This window comes from Rhynchophorus ferrugineus, unplaced genomic scaffold (genome assembly GCF_030347505.1).
Source record: "Rhynchophorus ferrugineus isolate W39M unplaced genomic scaffold, kcgeb_rfMv2 rfM4, whole genome shotgun sequence".
In the NCBI taxonomy this organism is placed as follows: domain Eukaryota; kingdom Metazoa; phylum Arthropoda; class Insecta; order Coleoptera; family Curculionidae; genus Rhynchophorus; species Rhynchophorus ferrugineus.
In genome coordinates, this window is record NW_027472583.1 from 49,664,527 (window position 1) to 49,686,646 (window position 22,120).

The 22,120-nt window shown below is 31.4% G+C and overlaps 1 protein-coding gene and 1 long non-coding RNA gene across 2 annotated transcripts in view; one reads left to right on the forward strand and one right to left on the reverse strand.

Moving 5' to 3' along the window:
• Positions 1-22,120, forward strand: part of kay (transcription factor kayak) — a 68,919-nt gene that overhangs the window by 2,945 nt on the left and 43,854 nt on the right. The gene's annotated exons all lie outside the window — the stretch shown is intronic.
• Positions 16,548-17,044, reverse strand: LOC143195384 (uncharacterized). The gene is made up of 3 exons (XR_013005523.1): positions 16,908-17,044; positions 16,740-16,848; positions 16,548-16,687 (listed from the first exon to the last, which is right to left on the reverse strand). It is a non-coding gene; the product is annotated as an uncharacterized LOC143195384 (long non-coding RNA).

Consider the following 22,120-nt stretch of genomic DNA (forward strand, 5'->3'; position numbering starts at 1 on the left):
AGTCGTAGAAATATTGCAGGCAACTGTTTCTATTGCGCAGTGGTTAGAGTGTTCAGCTCACACGCGGAGGTCACAGGTTCGATTCCCGGCGGGAGCAACGACTTTTTGTTGTTCTAGTTTGGTTAGAACATTTATCAAATCACCTAGATTAGGTAGCGCACCCTGGGGCCTGAAGCTTTCCTTATTTTCAATCATTATTTCTTTATTCCTATTTTTCCTCATATGGGCAATACCTTTATTTTACTTACCGACTGTAATACTTAATAAAAAAAACTGCATAATTTATTGAGTAAATATGTAACACCAAAAAGAGAAAAATAAAATATTAAAAAAAAAGAACTCACTAAAAATTAAAAAATAGTTAAACTTAGATTTCTTCGTATCTTATTAGTTATAATTCATATTGTGAAGACTAAACATGTATTGCTAAATACATTTCTCAATAGTATCTCTTCTTTAGAGCACTGCCAGATTCGGTATTGATTTTTCTGTCTCGCTCGCTGGCGATTTTTTTCGAATCAAAAATTGTAGTTTTCTCTGAGAGATCGAATTTATTGGAATTTCTATTCCCCCGTAAAAAAAAAATAAAGAGAGATTAGTAGCGTTGGGAACTATCGACTGAAAACAGTCGAAACAGTCGCTAGTCAAAAAACTAGCGACTGAAAATAGAGATGTACATATTCCTTCACGTACTAACTTTAAAAAAAGAAAAGGAAAAAATTATTAGTAAATACTATTAACAGGCAATTAATATTTTCATTCTAAACGAGGTAGAATTACTTTTATATTAGAATGTTCTGTAGATTTTATCGTTTTTTAATATGTTAATTGCTATTTTCAAATAATATACTGTACTAAATATGGACAATACAATAGAACTTAAAGAAAATCTAAAAACCAAAGATGTACAATAACCATAAATACTAAATAAAAATTACATATACCTAAACAAACATATACCTAATCATAAAAAAACGAATCCATGATATAATTAAAAATGAGCGCACAATAACTACTAGAGCTTCTTTAAACAAATTAAATGCTTTATTTATTATTGAACGAAAATATTCTTTAACAAAAATCGAGAGAGTAATCGAAATATTACCTATTATTGCCATAAAAACAGTCAAAAGTATATTACTATTTATCATGCACAATTTTATTACACAAACAATCTTGAAAAATATTGTTCCAAAATGCTGCTGTATTAATATACAATATATTGTTTGACAAGCATACTACCAAAAAAATCATAAAACTATATATATATATATATATATATATATATATATATATATATATATATATATATATATATATATATATATATATATATGACATATAAATCTATGTAAACATAAATTGGATACATTTTTGTCAAGGTCGAGTGTAGGACGACAGAGCCAGAACGTTAAAAATCATTTGAATGAAACTAGCAGTGTCAGAAATAGTAACTAAAAGTACACGACTGAAACAGTCGATAGTAAATAGTAACAAAATCAGTCAGACCGAAAATAACGACTGAAAACAGTCGATAGTCGATTTCAGGCGATAGTCCCCAACACTAGAAATTAGTAAGAAAATAAATGTTAGAATAAATGTTAATATATTAAATATTGAAACTTGCATTACAAGTATAATTTTAACTATAATGAGAAATAATATTCTTGTATTAAACATTATAAATATCTTAATACTAAAAAGCCTTGGAAAATAATTCTAAAAAAGAAGAAGAAAAAACGTAAGCTACGTTATGTAGTAGGTCTAGTCCAGATAAACCCTAGCTGGTAAAAAGAGTTCACAAAAAAGAGGAACATTTTTTATTTCGACCTTTTTCAAGTACTAATTTCGATACAGTTGACAAACGGCTTAACCAACCGAAAGAAGTGAAAATGAACCGTCTTGGAAATAAAAAAAACGACAGTATGATTTACAAAGATTAAAAAATAGAAATCTTAATGGTTTAAGAAGAAGAAATGGTTTATTTGGAATAGATTTTTGATAGTGCTTAATATTTATCTATTTTGGAGTCAAGTGGTAATATTTCAAAGAGTTTTGCCAAATTAAATATTTTTAGCCGTTTAAAAAGAGAGATTTTGGGAGATTCTCAGAATAGGTTTCAGAGTGTCCACCATTTATCAAGTTCGGAAATTAAGGAATCATTAGAATAAGAGTAATTTGAATGATTTAGCTGATTTTAGCCATCGAAACTGCTGAAATATTTTTTTCAATTAGGAGGCTTTTTCTTGAATACCTTCATTCCAACAATGTAATAATGACGCATCACCTTTTTCGGTCCATTTCGGCGTTTTTTTTTTTCGAAGCCAAAACTTTCTCTTCTGACTTGGTTTTAAATATCAGAATTCTCTATAACTAAGGAACAATCTAAGTTATATATTGATACAGAAACCCGTCAGAATTGGAAATTAGACTCTATGATTGATATTATTGGTTTAAAGTCTCCCTAACGCTTTAACATTTTTTAGGCTGTTAAAGGCTCCTCAACTGTTGCGAGTTTATGGGACTTCCAAAACAATAAGGCAGATCCAATCAATAATTTTAATGCTAGGAATTTAATAAACGATTAAGTAAAACAACAACCAAACCTACACAACAATCATAGGGACAAAAAAAATATCCGGACAAACAAATAAATAATTAAATAGATAATAAAATTGTGTAAATTCTATATTTGCTCAAGGCAAATGTAGTACAAATGTTGATTTAAACATCGATTCGTTTTTGCAATTCTTCAACATTTCCTAACCGCATGCGAGCCAACTCATACTGCATCGATCTGAACAAATGGTAATCAGAAGGTTCTTTGTCTGGTCAGTATGTTGGATACAGCAGAACTTTCCAAGAGAATAACTTTGCGTCTGTTACTCGCTATTGTTAGTCTTTTTGAAACAATTTGGCGTTTAATTTGTTCAATTGACACCTACGGGAACATTCTCGTTCGGTTTTAGCATTTCCTAATACAGAACACCTTGCTGATCTCACCATATACTTAAGAGGACTTTATGGTCATGAATATTGTGTTTTCGTGTTGCTGTGAATGTTTTTTCCTGAACTAACTAATGACCTTTTGCGCTTGTGATTATCAAGTTTAAGGACAGTTCCGAAATCCACTTTTTCAATTTTTTTCTCTTCATTCAGTCTCTTTTAGCTTCTTCCGAAATTAAAAATGAAACAAACCATTTGAATATTAAACATTATAGAAACAACCCTCATAATATAATATAATATTCAATACAATGAATGAAATAATTCCATAGCTCCAAGAATATTATGAAGAGTGGTAAAAATATTATAAAAGGTAGTGACTACAGTACTCAGAATTAATTTAGTGTGTTTAAGAGTGTTGTTATTATATCTGTTAGGATTATTAGGAACTAATATTCAATAAAAATTATGTTGCCATCTTAAAAAAATTGTGCCATCTCATTATTTAATTCGCAAATACAGTTTAATCTTTCCAACGACTACTTTTGCTCATAAACAAACAATAATGTTCTGTTAGTCGGGAATCTTGCCTTGCGTATAGCCATATTTGGCCTAATAAATTATATCAACAAGATATGTACGAGTGCCGATCGTTATCTTTACTCGATTACTCAGAAACAGGATGTTATGTGAGTTTTTTCAAATTGCTACATGATGTTTCCTATAGATCTCTAGTCTATATAATCAATTTTTCATTTATTATTAATTAACTCATAATTTTTGTTTGTAGATAATCGAAAATCGTAAACTACATCGGGGGATAAGATATTTTTTTCAAATGCATGATGGATGTGAATGAATGATGGAAATGAATAGGTTATATCAGCGGTATTATAAGTTTTTCATATTGCCACAATTTGCAAATTCGGTTTAGAATCAGACAATATTTTCTATTCTTGTTAAAAAGAGACACAATGCTGCCTGATTAGTTCGAACACGTAAACGAATGAACCTGTCAAAGTCGTCCGGTTGTCAGACGTATACAAAATTCTTGGAAGCAATAGCGATAAGAGGTTATAACTCTAACCTATAAACTACTGTTGCTGTATAATTAACTGTAGTTTTTAGATTGATAACATTTTTGTTCAATTATTTTGCTAAGATTATAATTTTGTTGTATGTCAAAGCCAAACTGAGCTAAATCTCAGAGTTCATGTGGCAGAACATTGGGACCTTTTGACGTCACAAGTTTAGATGGCGTATGTACAAAATAACTTTGAATAGACTATAGTTGGTGTTTGTAATTTATTTGTTCTTATTTTCATAGCAGTTGGGTTTTGTTTAACATAATAATGGATACAATTTTGCGAAAAGTATTTAAAAAGAAACATGGCGTTCAATACGATACCTCAAACCTTTTGATTATGTTATATAGATACAGATGCTGATGCTTCATGATGTAGTTCGCATTACAGAGTTGTACTTGCATTGCAGGAGTTCACTTGCGATCAATAATGCAGGCAAAGAAAGTGGTATCTGCTGTTGAAGTAATAAGCCGAATCGATAAAGCTGCAGGACTTTTTTCTTCTATAAAATGGTGCGTGTAAAAGAGAAGAAATGTTGCAATGAAGACTAAAATTCGGCTCTTTCGAACGTTGCCAAATCTTCTGTATGTCTCCGAGGCTTGAACACTGCGACAATCTGACCTTAACGTATTTTAATTACAATATTTAAGGCAAATTCTACATGTTTGTCTCGGAGGTCGTCTTAGAAATGAAGTCGTTATTAATTAGCCTGTCTGTCTGAATGAAATAACCTGTCTGTCAAATGAAAATTGAACGAATTATTGCCAGATTTCTATGGCGATATTGACATTTTATATGAAAGACACAAGACCAGTTCCTAAAAGAAATTAAATAAGATCTAAACAGCTTAAGATCTAAACTACAGAAGTAAGTACTTCTGTACTATTTTTGCTTCACCTGGGTTTTTTTTTCTCTTTTCCGAAGTATTTCCCTGAAAGATTCGTCCCGAATTCGCTTAGATCGCCCTCTAGTTGTTCTCCTCTCCATCATTGCTTTCTATATTCTCCTTACCTGTCTTCCGTTCTTTATACGCTGTAAGTGTTGCCACCAACTGACTTGTCTCCTTTCTTTGTATTCTTCCACCGAATCACTATTGAGATCTTTTATTTTTTTACTTCTCAACCTGTCCATTTTTGTCACAACCCTGATTCTTCCAAAGTATTTCATTTCTGCTACTTGTATCTTGTTTTTATATCTCTTTGACGGTACTCATGTCTTGCAATCGAAAGTTAGGGTTAGTCTATAAGTTGCTTTGTACATTTCCATTTTAGTTTTGTTTAATATTTCCGTTTTATTTGTGAATTTTCGATATTTATTTATAGTGAAGTACAAACTCATGTTTTTTTTTTCTATTCTTACTTTCATTTCCATCTTGGCTTTTTTTTCAATTTCTATACCCAGATACTTAAATATATTTACTTTTTCCATTTTGACACCTTCAATTAGGATATTTATCGACAACGATTACAACTTTCATTTTTTATTGTCATTTTCAGTCCATATGTTATTAGTATTATATTCCATCTGTTTAAGATTTTCCCTAAGTGTTCTGACCTATCAGTTGTTATTACATTATCTGTAAAAGCTACTACCAACATATCTATTTTTCCCATATTTTTATACCGTACGTATACTCCCGTTTTTTTTTTATTATTTTATCCATGCATCATCTTTTTCCATAGAAATATACTTATTATTATCTTACAAATCCCTTTTCCATTTCTACCTGCCCTTCTTCTGCCAATTTTTTCAGAAAACATATAGCTACAAATTTTGTTTTACTCATTGGATTTTATTGGCTCTCAGTGCAAGCAAGTCAGTGTATGCAAGTGAAAGTGCATGTTATTTAGTGGCAGCGAATATGAATTAGTCGTACAGATTCTTTGTTAATTTCGATGGTTTCAACAATCTCACGAATCCATAACATAATGATAGAACGGGCCGATTCTTTTTCAACTTGTCCTCGTCATTCATTTTATCATATTGATATTACTCATTCATTTTTGGCATGGAATGGTCCTCTACGTTGTCTCTGAGATCAAAACATTTCCATGCAAATACTCAAACAATGAATACTTATTGCCATACAGCTCTTTCGATAAACTATAAGTTGCAGTAACTTTATCAGTCAGTTAACTGAAACAGGAATCAATTAGTAATAAATAAGAATACGTCAAGCACTGCGTAATTATAAAATAAATCCATATCCACTTTTATCACTCAGTAATGTATAATAAAATTAAAATTGATTCATTATTTACTCTAGATTGAAATTTTATAAACTTTATAAATAAATATTTTATTATTAAAACTCTTTATTACAGAGTTATTTTCCGAATTACGTATTATTAATGAATTGAGTGTTATTTAAGTTTTATAGTTCAATTATATTTAAGGGTACCCTCAGTATTTCAATAAGATATCATTTAATTTATAAAAATGTACCTAAATGTTTTTATTTTGGTACCAATAATGAATTTCTTGCATGTTGTCCAGCAGCTGTATGCTCCACTTTGCTGTGATTTAGCAACATTATTAGGTTTTAGGTCAATTTGAGAGAATCTTCTGACTAACCAGAGTTGCTTGACTTTGAGTCTAATCTGCTCTGCTTTTTTTCTAACATGGTATTTCCAGTTTAACCTACCATCGAGATATATTCCGAGGTATTTGGCTGATTCTGCTTGAGGAATCGCGCATCCGTCAATGATACAGTTATGTTTTTGTCATTTCGTCGCAACCAAAAATTAGCACGGCCAGATTTGAAGCCATCAAGCTGTATTTTCCAGTCTCTGGTCAATTTGTAGATCTTGTTGACCGCTACTTGTACTTTTTCTACAGCCTTAGATAGAGATATATCTTTTGCAATGATAACTGGATCATCGGAAAATGTTCCAAGTACTGTTTATTTTGTTGTTGAAATATGAGCAGTATAGAGTAGATATAGGAGTAGTCCAAAGACACTACCCTGTGGAACTACAAAATAGGTTGGAAGATAGGAAGTGGTGACCAATAATGAAATAAATAATCTATTTTCAACAAAGTAATGTAATATACTTTTATTGCATTTTAGTAAATTAAAGTAGTTAAGGTTTGTCACTTATTTCATGTAATAATATTAGCGAAATTGTAAATTTAATCAGCTAATTTTGGTAAAATGATTTATTTTTCATCGTTGGAAATTAATGACCAATATTGATAAAAAAGTAATAAAGTACCTTACAGTAGCAAAAAATTCGGCTAAAAAAGTTTAAAAATGTTTCAATAATTGTATACTATATTTTTTTGTCATAGAAGTTTTACCAAATATTGTACCTTTTGTGTTTGAATAAGATATTACTTGATTTATAAAAATGCAGCTGAAATGTTTTTACTTTAAGCGCCAATAATAAAATATGCATTAAATTATCAGTAATCATCAGTAATTAGTAATTAATTAATCAATTAATAATTATTATTTATATAATAGTTAACAGCACAGAAATAATTGCTTTATTTAACAGGGGTATAGTAATTCAGAGAGAGTATTCTTTAAAATTAAGTAATTAATCAATTAATTGAAGAGAATGGGATCAATCGCACATACCAATATGGCGACGTGAATGAAACGTGGTGCGAAACTCGTTTTCTAATTATGTTATTATTAAGTCAAACTATAGTCGGTTAGTTTTTTTTATCAATTGTACGAAACATGGTAACCAACCCAGAAAATGTACTAATCATTCAATCAGTTGATTCGCCTTGCCCAGTTTCGTAAGACTTAAGAACCAATCGAGCTGTTTCATTCTCGCTACAACGTAATAATAAAGAATTGCAGTTTGGTGTGCGTGTCATAATGAATGGGTTTAGGGTTATTCGTGTTCTACAAGAATTTTATTTGTCATAATTAACGTATCAATTTATATCAATTATATAATGCAATATACTTTTTTTCAAATAATTTAGTAATTATTTTTGTTATTTTATTTTAGTGTTAGTTTTAGTAATTTGGCAATTTATTTAACTAATAAGTAGTATAAATATAGTTAAATATCATGAAATACTAAATAAGTTAATGAAAAATACCTTTGAATTGAACCTTTGAAAATGTTTTACTGTTCTCAACCGGTCTGGTTTAAGAAGTACTCAAAAAACTTTTTTCGCTAAAAAATTCAACACTCAATCAAAATTGGGTTATGGGTAAATCTGCTTCACTAAAAAATATTTGTACCTAAAAATCTGCAAATGTTTTCAAACAGTTTTTTGCTATTTTTTATTATTTAATTATTACATTGTTTCTAGTCGTTTCCGACTAACCTACAATTTGTCTTTATGATAACTTAAATCTAGGTATATAACTAGGAGGACCCATCAGCCCTCTCTCAGTTTCTGATGAAATAATGTTTATTCATGTCAGTGCTGTATTTTTATTAACTGCATCTCACTACACAACACTACACAAGATCAGACGGTTTGGTTCTTTTGAGTCTGTGTCCTGCTCTGGTGGTATCCAAAAGTTGTAATACTTCTATATCCTCATGAGAATGAGTATTTCCTCATGCCCCCTTGCAGTATTCTTAATTTCTTGAATGACTGTGTGTATCTGAAGGTCTCGATGTAAGTAGTCAGTCCTGTAGTATTTGGGTGCGCCCACAATACTTCTCAGGACTTTATTCTGAAAATTTGTATTTTTTTTATATTAATCTTTGCAGAACATCCCCATAATTGAACTCCCTATGTCCATCTACACATGTACAGATTTACGTTCATTAATTGTTATTTTTCAAGCTTGTTTCCAATTATTTATATTATCACTTGCCTATTGTTATTTTCATGTGGCTTCTTCACTATTGTCTCCGACAGTTATAATCGTAGTATCATTAGCAAATATATCCATCCTAATATTCTACATTTGTGGTATATCACAAGTGCAGAGTAGATAAAGCATTGGCCCCAGTACACTTCCTTGTGGTACACCTGGTTTAATTTCTTTTATTGTAGAGTAAGCTTCTTCTTGTTTAACTCTAAACATTCTGGCTATAATGTACGATTTTAGTAATTCGATGTTTTGTTTTGGTAACATTTTCTGTAGTTTATGAACAAGGCCTTCATGCCAAACCTTATCGAAGGCTTGTGCTACATCTAAAAATATAGCTGAGCACACTTTATTTACTTTCGTAGGCATTTTCAGTAACATCTGTAATTCTGTGGACCTGGTCAATTGTTGAATGCTTGTGAATAAACCCAAACTGGTGTGTTGGTATTAGATTTTTTTCTGTGAATCTATTACTATTGATAATAATGGGTGGTGTTTTAGTATTAATTTTAATAATTTAGCGAAACTTTACATTTAAATAGCTAATATTGGGAATAATCATTAAGTCAATTGTTTTTGGAATCAAAAATGTTTTTATTACAATCGATTTCTATTAATTAATTTTTCCTACTGTAAGGAAACCTTCGGGTTCTGCGAAATCAATGAACTGTGGCTTGCTAAATTTTACTGTATTCCTCGGAACAACCAGTAATCAAATAGAACAATGTTTGGCGAGTACGACAGGCAAGAAGCTATATTAATTTAATTTGCAGTGCATTTTATTCTTAGATAACTTAGGATAAAATGAAGAGTTACAAGAAAAAATGATGAAAAAATGCTACTGGATGTTATTGGAAATTTCAATGATTTTGGAAATGTACCATAGACAGAATTTATTATTTATCATTGTATTATTTCGGCGATCTAAATGTGATAATGTTGGAACTAACTGAAATAACTGAAACTTTAAATCAAATGAAACAATCATAGGAGATTGCGATCAAATGTAATTAATGTATTCGAACTGATCAGGGCAATAAAAACGTAATTCTACCACATGACAAATATTTTGATCACCTGAAAACCCAAATTGAAACATAGACGAAATTAAGTACTGTTACAAAAGAATATAGTAAGAGACAGTGATTGAAAATTTAATGAAACTTTGAACGATGACGATGAATGAATGAATGTATATAGATGCCGAATATGTGGCGTATATAGGTACAAATGTTCGAATACATACATGCTGCTAATATTTAAGGTTATAAAAACAAAATATTTTAAATAATTAGCTACAATTCATTGGATGACTAATTCGAATAATAATGTATATTAATAAACTAAACTGGAAAGGTTTGGTAAGCTAATGGTAAAGATGATGGAACGTGAGATTATTATATTCTTACAACTAAAGCAGCAGTTGTCGGTCCGAATCCCTCTCAGGTCATACGCAAAAGGATGAGGTCAGTGGCCAGACAGGGTAAGACCTTTGGGTTTAATGATCAGGATCCTGTTAGGCATCAATATCGATCGGTTGATCGATATTTTCCCCAATTTTTCCAGAGTATTGAACTTTGAGCTATGTCGAAGCTCGATATTTCGTAAATATTTTAAAAAAATATGCTGCCGGTATCAGCAGATCGTAGTTCAGAACTTATGTCAAGCAGTAGAGCCAGTTCAAATTCAAAGAACGGAGGCTCTATAAGAAGTTATTTGGGTTAATAAATTAAATCGAATTTATTTGGCAGAAAAAGTAAAAGGAAAAGCCAATTTATACATAACGTGATAACATTTTTCAGTTTTATCGGTCGGGTTCATAAAATCCATCAAGTTTTTACGTGTACGCACCCAAAGAATATAAAAAAAGCATAATCGACTTCTTCGATAGTAGACGAAAATAAATCGAGACCGTTAAAAAGGAAAATCCGAAGTTTACTGTCGCCAACCGAAACTTTCCATTGCCAATAACTTGCGAGCGTATTCGGGCGACGCCGTAGACGACGCCACCTCGGTCGGCTCCAGACTAGGCGACGCGTCTCGACGCTCGGCGCCACAACTCTTAATTTATTATGCCAACGAGGGCTCGATTTTTTTTCCACCTGAACATTGGCAACGATTATTTTTAGAGGTGATCGTGGATGATATAGGCGCGGAAATCGGGCCGGAGACATAAAGGAAGGGGAAGGGGGGACGGCAGTAGTCGGATGGCGGGGAGTTACGGTTAAGGCAACAGCCATTTTTGGTGAAAACGAGATTTATCAAATATTTACATTGTTTTTATTATTAGTTTATTTTTTAGATCAACGAGTGTTCTAAATTTAAACGTTCGCGAATGCCAAACACAATAAGTACTCGTAGAGCTGGTGAACTGGAGTGCGTACGACGTTTTCTCTGAATCATATTGAGATAACAACATTTTTGATTATTTTTATGAATTCGTATATATTTACGATAATAGTAAAAAGAGATAAATTAATTATGAAGTGGCTAGATTGAATATTTTTTATTTCACTTAATGTTTGCTGATTTTTAGCAAATTTATTTCGTTTTACAAAACTAAACATTTAATCTTGGAAATGTTGTTTTATAGGACATTGGAAACATTCGCATCTCTTTTCGCCAACTAGGGTATATTTGCACTTACTCTTAACGTGAGCTTCGAATCACGGTCCTCATCATTAAGCCTACTGACTGGCGAGAACATAAAGATCATGCCAGGAAACGATTTTAGAATGATTAAGATGATTGTCTTTCTCGGATTGTACACTCTTGTCTATAGACCAGTGATCGTCACACTTTTGGTCAATGGCGAAATAGGACAGTGTGAGGTATCACTGCTGGCCGTACAGTCGTGAATTTATGGTTGACACCACCAATCAACCGTGATGTTTTTATTAGTACATTTTGCATGGCAATAGAAAGAGTGGAGTGAAGAAGAGTGGACTCTATTCAAAGTTTTTTTAGTAATGCGTCGTAGATATTTGTGACGTTGAAACATTACAATGTTGCCACAAGTTTCTGAGTTTAGTTCAGTTTGGCTTTGACATACAAGAAAATTCTAATCTAAAAAAAATAATTGAAAAAAAATGTTAACAAATATAATTTATTTTAACATTATACTATATCTAAAAACTACGGTTAATTATACAGCCACAATAATGTACTTTAATAATTACTTTTTTTTGGTCAAAAGTGAGCTCGCGCGGCACCCACTTTGCACAGAGCTTTCTCATACCCAAATATTCGTGAATGATGTGATGTACACGTTCAGTCGATATCTTTAGAGTGTCTGCTAGTTCATTCAGTTTCAATTTACGGTCATTCAAAATCATTTTGTGAATATTTTAAATGTTTTCTTTGGTAACAATCTTTTTTGGGCGTCCACTTCGTTCACCGTCTTCACGTCTAAACTTAGCATACCAATCATTGATGGTTGATTTTCCTGAGACAGTGTCCGGAAACTCGGCGTTAAGCCAAGTTTTTGCTTCAACTGTATTTTTCACTTCAAAAAGCAATATTTTATCAACACGCGAAATTCCTTTTTATCCATTTTTTCGCGATAACAAAAGTTGCTGCACTCAAAATGCTATAGTTCACAAACTAATGATCTGACAGCTCTCTAATTTATACACGCATCTTTTGAGGGTTAGGGCTAACTAAAAACCATATGCTTTTAATTCTATTAACGCCATCTATGTGTCAGGCGGAAAACTTACCTGTTATAAACCTTCCCTGGACTTCTACAAGTATTTCAAAACCCAAATTATCCGAATCGGTTTAGCTGTTCTCGAGTTTTAGGGAGACTAACGAGCAGCAATTCATTTTTATATGCCATATATAGAAATAGATTAAGCTGTTTAATAGTTCTTTACAGAAATTATTTAACACAATTGATGATAATTAATCGTTTTTTTAGTTAAAATGAAATGCATTGTAAGTTATATTAACGGTAAAACCTCGTGCTGATGAAAGTCTGTAATTCCTCTTACAATTCACAAAGTTATATAATTCGCCTACACAAGAAAATATAACCAAACTATCGTAGCTCGCGTGTCTATCCGTAACCCCAACCCTCTGTCGCGGTCTGGCCACCCTCACCCTTCGTTTTATGGCCCAGGGCCCACACTGACCTTGGCATAACAGAAAATCGATGCCCTTTTGTTATATTCCCCGTCGACGTTTCGGCGATTTGATCGACGGTCGCGCCAGTTCGGAGGGGTTCGACGGTCCGACGGTCCTAATCCCTCTTGATTGGTCGATGCTACGTTGCCGCGTGGCGTCTGGTCGTCGCCAGATCTAGGGAAAAGGTTAATTGGCGGCAGTAGTGGCCGGCACAGGTCAAGTGAAGCTCCTGCGGGCATGTTACAGAAAAAAATGAAACAAATAGAGACCGTCCAGGTCTTTGACCCATTGCTGGATGACCAGCTGCTTCGCGTCAGGACCGAAATGGGCCTTTTGTTGTATCATTAAGTTATTTATAATTACGATTAATTGATAACGGGCTGTTAAAACAATTTGTTAAACGCCCTCATTATTATTGTTTAGGTTTTTGTCAGTATATATTTATTAATATACTCAGTTCTGTGAGATAAATTTAGTTTAGAGTAGCTGGAGTAGGGAATATTTCCAAAAAAAGGTCATAAACAAAGAAATATGTTGCTATATGTTATATATTTTACCATGTGTGTTATTTATAAAATTTTTCGTCCACTTTCCCTTGTTTTTATTACATTCATTTTAAGCGCTGTTCATTGACCAAGCATGTATATACAACAAAATTGCATATTCTAGGCGTCCGCTTAAGTTCTTTCAGACTAAGAAAAAGATTAAGGGAAAAAACTACATGATTTTCAAGAAAACGGAAAGATTTATTTATTCAAAGTGTTAGCTATTTGATTCAATATATCTTGCCCATTTTTCAGGTAATTTATGGGTGCCATTTCAAAAAAGAAAACTGCTATACTTTGCGCGTGTCCTATTGATGCAAAAAATTGAAATTGAAAATCGGACGGTCTGGGGAGTATGGCGATAATGTAAACTTTTTAATAGCTGCAAAGTGACCTTACCGTGTCTTCGGGCCCATTCTGGACGTTTTTCGATCAATGCATAGTTCAAATTGATCATTTGTTGTCGGTATCGATCACTATTAGCTATTTCATTAGGTTTCAATGGTCCGTAATACACTACACCATTCTGGTCTCTCCAAACACAGAGCATTGTCTTGCGACTAAAACGATTTGGCTTTGGAATCGATGTTATATATATCGATATATCGAATATTGTAGTATTGATATATGCAACTGTCAACATTACAACTGTCTTTCTTCAACAGTAATCTATCGAAACATAGGTCAAATATTTTTTAAATCCTCTATAACGCAATTACTAACCGCTCAATCAATCCGCTGTGGGAGTGTCTACATCTCAACCAATACGCTACTGTTGGTGCAGCAGGACGTCGAATATTCTTCTAGGCTAACCAGATGCCTGTTCCCGCAGTTTGACTCCAGGTCTCCATTTATTTATAACAAATTCTTCACATTAACAACTATTCTTTTATTTAAGTTATTTTCTATGTTTGAATTCTTTTCGTTTCTTACAACATACTTTTCAATGAATCAAAAATGCGTAATATTGTTCCTAAGATTCGATGGCACTTTGATAAGTAAAAAGTGAAAATCGTCTCGTATCAATCTCTTGTCAAAGAGAAAATAGTCATTTTTGCTATGATGGCTATACACGTATGGACCCGTGCTTGATGGATATATATATATATATATCCATATATATATAATAGCAGAATAACAATTACAAACATATTTTAAGCCTCCAGAAGTATTATTAAAGATGTTGTCAATTATTTTTTATTTTATATTAATAAAACTAAATGAAGTTAGACCACCTGTTGTTTGAAGATGATAAAGTATTTAAGAGCAAAAGGAAATATTTAAATAAAGAACTATGATTGTCTTAATATATGATCAAGTAATTAATTTAATTTGGTTTAAATTATATTTGTGCTTTTAACAACTTATTAAGCTTAGAGCCCAAACAATATAAAAATAATAATATAATTTTGTAACATATACACAAATATAAATTACGAACAATACAAATTTAATTTGTTGTTCGCCACCGACGTCAAAGTGATCAGTTGGTAGTAGTTAAAATAATGTTGTAATTAGATGAATAGATTTGGGTAGGTATTAAACCAAATTGTGTATATCTAGTCGAATATAAAGTACTTGTAGTAGATCGTCAGTTAAATAAGGTTTTTGTTTATTTCTATTTAGTTATTACGACTATTATTATGTAAATATTTTATTTTAAAACTTTTTTGTTTTAAAATTCTGTTTTATTATTTTTTTAATTTTTAGTGAGTTCCTTATTTATTTTTTGAAGTCGGTTCAATTTTTTTTCTTAAAGATATTTATATACTATCCCTTATTATGATAAATAGTACCATAAATCTTAACCAAATAGTCAGAATAAAATAGTTTTAAAAAATTAGTGGCGACTTCGAATAGGTGAAGGTAAATATTAAATTATCGTCTCATTCCATTATCTTGTTGTACATATATGTATATATTGTAATTAATAAACAAAATAATCCTAATAATGAATGTAAATTTGATACTTATTTGGCAATATGTACAGAATAATTGAAGTACAATATTTAAATATTTTTCGTAATAAAATGTAGGGCAAACAGTTGAATTGCATATATGTGGATAAATTAAACAATTGGTTGCCGCAGTTTGTAAATACACTCGAAGATACACAAACACTCAAAATAAAGCTTAAATCAACATAGAAAATATTACTATAGTCAATTCAAAATAGCAGTGACATAGGAAACGTCGCAATGTTGCCGCAGCTACTCTGAGTTTTAGTACATTTAGGCTTTGACATATAACACAATTTTAATATAAATTAAATAATAGAACAAATATTCTATTAAATATAATTTATTTTAGCATTATAGTACATGAAATGCATTTATTATCGAAGAACTTAAAACTACAATTAATTTTACAGCCACTATAATTTATAGGTTAGAGTTGTTTTATTACATATACATTGAGCTGTAATGTATTTTAGTTTCATTAGAGAGCATATTTATATTTTACGCTTAGTTCTTGTTTATTTCGATGCAATGTATCCTTGTAAAGTCATTATGATATTACTATATTTGTCTTTAGTTTGACCTGTTACTATCTGTATACGTCTTTCTTGATAAAACTACGTTTAATCACTGCAATCTCCTTAATGCATTTGCCATATCTGCAAAACAGTTAGTGTTATTTCTCTACTCATACATGTTAACCAAACGTTCATGTATATTCTGAACAATAATACACATGCTCATAAAGCTTTCACACTCCATAATACAATTCCTTACACTTAAAATATATTAATTGTATACTGACCTTTAGTGGTTATCTCTTTCATCACCCTGTCTTGGTAATCGTCAGCATTGAATCATAAACCAACATTCATAAAGTTTTATTCAAAAAGAGTCACTTTTAGAAATACTAGTCAAGTTAATACCAAGCTGTTTATTTCCAATCTATTAAAAACTTGCTCAAGATTCTACCATTTGTCAATTTCTTCTTCAATGTGTCTGATCGAGCTCATACAAACCAAAGTCGTTATTTTCGACAATGTCCCTTTCAATTAATCCAGACAGTTCTAGTTTAAATATCCTCCTCGAGCTGAATATCTATTGTAATTATTCGTTGCAATACGCCATATCAACTCAATTGTATTAAAAATGCAGTGATAGGGAGAGACACATAATACTCTGTGGTCATAACATTCAGTAATATAATCTACTATGTATCTTTTCTCAGGCTTAATACTAAAAAAGTAAATTACATGAAATGCAATTAAATATTTCATTTATCATTTACCTAGTAATAATGTGAAATAGTTCATTCTATAACATGATTTCCATGGAGAAACACTAATTCTGCACCAGGAATAAAACCATTCCTGTTTCCAGCATGAAGAACTATATGTCTGCAATGAATAAATGTTATGACTAACAAAACCTAATCGATAGTTATTCCAACATTTACCTTTATCCATGAACCTTTGTTGTCTTTATACTATATTTATTATCATCTTGTCATGAGCAACCCAATGTACCATTTTGAAATATTCATGGCTCTTTTAAACATATAAACTGATATAATTCTTCCTTGATTTTGTTTATGTTTTTAAAAATCGTATTCTTTTAAAAGCAATCTCTGGAAGTTCCATTAAACCCCTTCGTGGGTTATCTTTACACCGCTTAAATCCTATATTATCCAACAATGATGTATGGACGGATGTTCTACATCCCTTAAATAGCTGTATATCTCTTGGATTTTTGTGGATACTACCCAGACTAACAATTTTCTTTGAAATAATTGTATTAAATTATGTTTCGATTGAAAAAACTACTTACTGTTTTATACTTTTCGTATATTTGATCTCTGAAACACCAAGATTGATCTTGATTCGTCACCTGTTACGTATTAACGTATGTTACGCATAAACACGGTTTCTTTTTGGCGAATTTAAGGTTATATTGTTTTTTATTTTTTGAGATATTTTAGCGACCGTGTCCGTACTAATATACATAGCAACTGCAAGGCGCAAAAAATATTTTCAATAAAACCCGCGGCGATTTCAAATTTATAACCCGTAATTATAATATTTTCAAGAATTTTCAGAAGTTTGGCAAACGGACAACTTTTACAGGCTCATTCCGAACTTCTCTAACAGCATTCTATCCCTTTTTAAACAAAATAAAATGACAAGGATAATATTGTCTGACTGTAAAATGAATTTACAACTTTAGACAGACATATATTGTTAAGTTATTGACTTCTTATAGCTTATATGATATCAAAAATATGTCTATTCTAAATACGGTAAGAGGAATTCAAAATATACACCTTCATATTCACTTTCTTTATTTTTAACGTGGTGTCAAAACTTGTTGGTAAACCAATGTTTCGTTTCGAACATTGGTTATAATTTCTTCCTAACAACTGAGTAACAAGTGATGTAATGTTAATACCAAGTTCTAGGTTACGGCGAAGTATATAGAGGGTAATCCGTTGGTTTATTTTTGAATAGCGTGATTGCTATTAAAACAGTTTAGACTTCCCACATATAAAAGCCGTAAAACAATTGTTATATTTTGCTTTGCATTTCGTAACCATGCCACTCGGAAGCGTTCATTAATCAACAAATATTTGCTTTTTAACACAATTGAACTATTTTAGATATTTCTTTAAATAAATTTTGGCATTGGTGAACATAACCTACTTCGCAATAGTTTGTACTTTGAGTGCAGTTTGAGTGATGATTATGGCTCAAAATGTTGGATCTCGCATGGGGTCTTCTGATTACCATTTGTTTAAATCGATACAACATGGTTTGGCTAGCAAACGGTTTCGAAATGCTTAAGAAGAATTTATAATCGACTTTTGCCAAAAATATTGGAAAAAGTTGTAGAAAATGATGTAAAACATCTTCATTAATTTATATGTATTCTAACATATATTCTAGCACTTAAACTTATTTCGGGTGGAGTTCCACAGGGTAGTGTCTTGGACCATTCCTATATCTGCTCTATGCAGCTGATATCCTAACAACAAAAGAAACAGTGCTTGGGGCATTTGCCGACGACACAGTTATGACAGCAAAAGATGTATATCTGTCTAAGGCTGTGGAAAGTGTACAAGTTGCTGTCAACAAGATCTACAAATGGACTAGAGCCTGAAAAATACAGCTCAATTGTTCCAAATCTGTCCATGTTTATTTTGCGTTGTGATAAAATGATAAAAACCTAATTATATCACTTGACGGATTCCCGATTCCTCAAGCACAATCTGCCAAATACCTCAGAATATATCTGGATGGTAGATCAAAGTGGAAACATCATTAGACAAAAAGCAGAGCAGATTAGACTCAAATTCAAGCAACTGTGCTGGTTAGTCGAAAGATACTCTCAACTTGACCTAAAATCAAATAGATTGGTTTATCAGCCAATCATAGAGCTAATTTGGACCTATGGGGTGCAAATATGGGGTTGCACTAAGATATCAAACCAACTAGTAATCCAACGCACCCAAAACAAAGTTCTACAATTAATTACCAACGGTTATCGCTATGTAACCAACGAAGAGCTGCCTGATGACCTCGAAATCAAATGGATCCAAGATTTCATCTTAAATGATGAATTTAGGTTGCTAAATCGCAGCAACGTAGCCAGCCATACAGCTACTGGACAACACGCAGGAAATCAGAAGATTGAAGCGAACTAAACCACACAAACATTTTTAGTGTATAAGTGTAACTTTAGCTTAAGTAGATTAGTTTGATTGTAATTTAGGAAATACATACTCATGCTTTAATCCCATACTCGCCATGCTTGTGCATTAATGCAAGTACAACAGAACAGTATTAATAAATTGATTTACAAATTAATATTGTACTAAGCATATGTAATGTAAGATGTAGTTAATAAAAAATTTAATATATATATCGTACTAATTTTTCTCAGTAAATGGCTTTTTAAAGTAAAAAAATTATCAGAATATGCGCAAATACCAATATAAAAGCCAAATTATTAAAATTATCACAATTATATTAATAAGTCATCCCACCCAAGAACATAATCAATTAAGGTAAATATTTCAGTTTCCAACCGCACAAATGTCTGCATACTAATTAAGGTAGAAGAAAGACGCCGTAAATTTGATAAAATATGATGAAATGTACGTTTCGCATTAGTAATTAATGAAAGATTAAATATTTATACTACCAACAATTTACTATGATTTAGTAAACCTTTCACAATCTCGAATTAAATCTATGTATTTTACTTTTGATATTTATGAAACTACTAAATAAACGACCGAGGATTTTGCGAGGGTTTCGTAAATGTTTGCGAATTTCTCAGATATCAGGATGCTTCCGGTTAAAAGGTGTGTGTTGCAAGTGGCATGACGTTTATTTGTTCTTGCGTCCAGCAAAACAGTCTGAACCGCACGTATTCCAGTCATCGTTGGAATCGTCTAGGACAAAATCCCATTGATTGTATCGTTTTCGACAGCCGTCGGTTATTTCTTCCAGGTATTTAGTCGGAAAACTTTTAGCGCGTCTTTATGATTAATAATTTATCGATATTGCTTTTATTCCGTTCATAATTAAGGATAAAACGGATATCCGAACATTCCTTATGTTAAAATGTAAAATCTACGCCTATAATTGGATTTATTAATAAAGGAAAATTTATTAAAACGATACAATCTTAAGGGGATATTTCAGTCAAAAACAAACATTTAATTAAGAATATGGCCCTAAGAGGGTTTTTAAAAATTTAACGCAGTTAATCAAAAGTTATTACCATTTCCACCAGACAAAAAGCATTCAAAATTTGAATTCCTTTTTAGTCAAAATAATTTTTAACAGCCTATATACAGGGTGTCCACTGAGAAAATGTATAATTTGAGAGGTAACATAAAATCCTGGACAGTAGAGAAGAATTTTGATCTGAATATACAGTTAGTAGCTTTTGGAACCGAAGCATTATTTTAAGACGTCTTAATTTACCAAAAATTAGATAATGAAGTTCTATGGAATGAGTTCCGTAGATTCAAATGAAGAAGAAGAAGATATACCATTATATTTGGATTTTGACTATTTTTGAAACATTCAAATATGACAAAAAATGTTTCAACAAATGTCTCGTTTCTTCAAAACGTCATTTGTCGAAAAAAATGTGCTTAACTTCTCTAAATTAAGGTTTTTGTTCTTTTTTTTTGGATTGATATTACTAGGAAGATTGACGCATAGTAAAAATATTAGATTTTTCATTTCACTTCAAAAAATTCCTAAGATTCATAACATCAAAACTAGAGTAACCACTTAAATTATTACATACAATTTTTTTGGAACTACTAATTTAACATTGGAAATTGAATAATGAAAAATTGCACTATTTTTTATGGTTACATTTCAGATTTCAGGCAGATCTATCAAATCACTCGTATATTAGTTATAAAAAGTGTAAGGTTTCAAAAATAACCTTTATTTTACAGAAAAACTATTTTATTTTAAAGGAAAGAAATGGTGTGGCCAATACTGTACACTGTAATTCCGAACACTACATCTCATTATATTATATGTCACAGTCAAACAGGAACTGTTTTAATATAAACAAAACCCTTAATTCTAAATACTTATTACATCTCACAACCAGACATAAACATATATTTTTATTTTCAAACAATCAGTGATTGTTGAATGTATATAAAAACCCTTCACCTTGACCTTCATTTAAACTTACCATACAAGTATTGAAGTATTGACATTAAGGACAAGCTGAAAATGTAACAATGTCGTAAATCTTAGCAGAAATGTATAATGTGGCTTCGGAGCACCATCGATTAACTTAAAAAGACAACGGGAAGCTCGTTAGGCAAAAATTTAAAGAGGCTAAAGTTTTGAGTTTCAGAAAGCTGGATCTGATTTGCTTACAATGAAACAAGAACATATTTGACTTAAATCATCATGCTCATCATTAATTTGCATTAAGCAATTTAGTGTCCAGGAATTGGTCAAGATGGCGTCATGGTCAGTTTTTGAGATGAAAAAAAAGTTTTGTTTATGTATTACTTCCAAACTGATAAAATAATAAACCCATATTATTATTACAAGTTTTTGTAACGTATAAATTATGAGAAATAACCTGGTTTACAAGAGGAAATACATTTTCCATCAATATAATGCACCCCTAACCTTTTCTATTTTCCCTCATTTCTCTTAGTTTTGATAAATTAGTACGCGAGTTATTTTTCATTTTCTATTTCAGCGCTGAAGTTTTAATAGGTATTATGAGTTTTACGAGTAACAAGGTCCAGTATCATCGACGTGTCTATTTATTTTGAAAAATAATGGTTATGAGCTTCCACTGTTGGAAACTTAACATGACAGCTTATGACTTCTTGCAAATTTGTTTTAGCCCTCTAGATATACTTAGATATGTCTAAAAATATTGTATAGATTTAGAAACTTTGCAAGCAAGGAATTTATCTTTGGATCTTGAAATAATATCTTTGAAACTTTTTTAGTTCTCAATGGAACTCTTATGCAGTTTCTTTCTCAGAGGTTCAAAGTCCATAATTCAATGAAACCACAATGCGATTCATCTCTAGCTATAAAATAGTCTAATTCATTTTTTGCATTTTTACTATGTTGTGATATAAGCGATATAAGAGGTCATTTGAAAAGT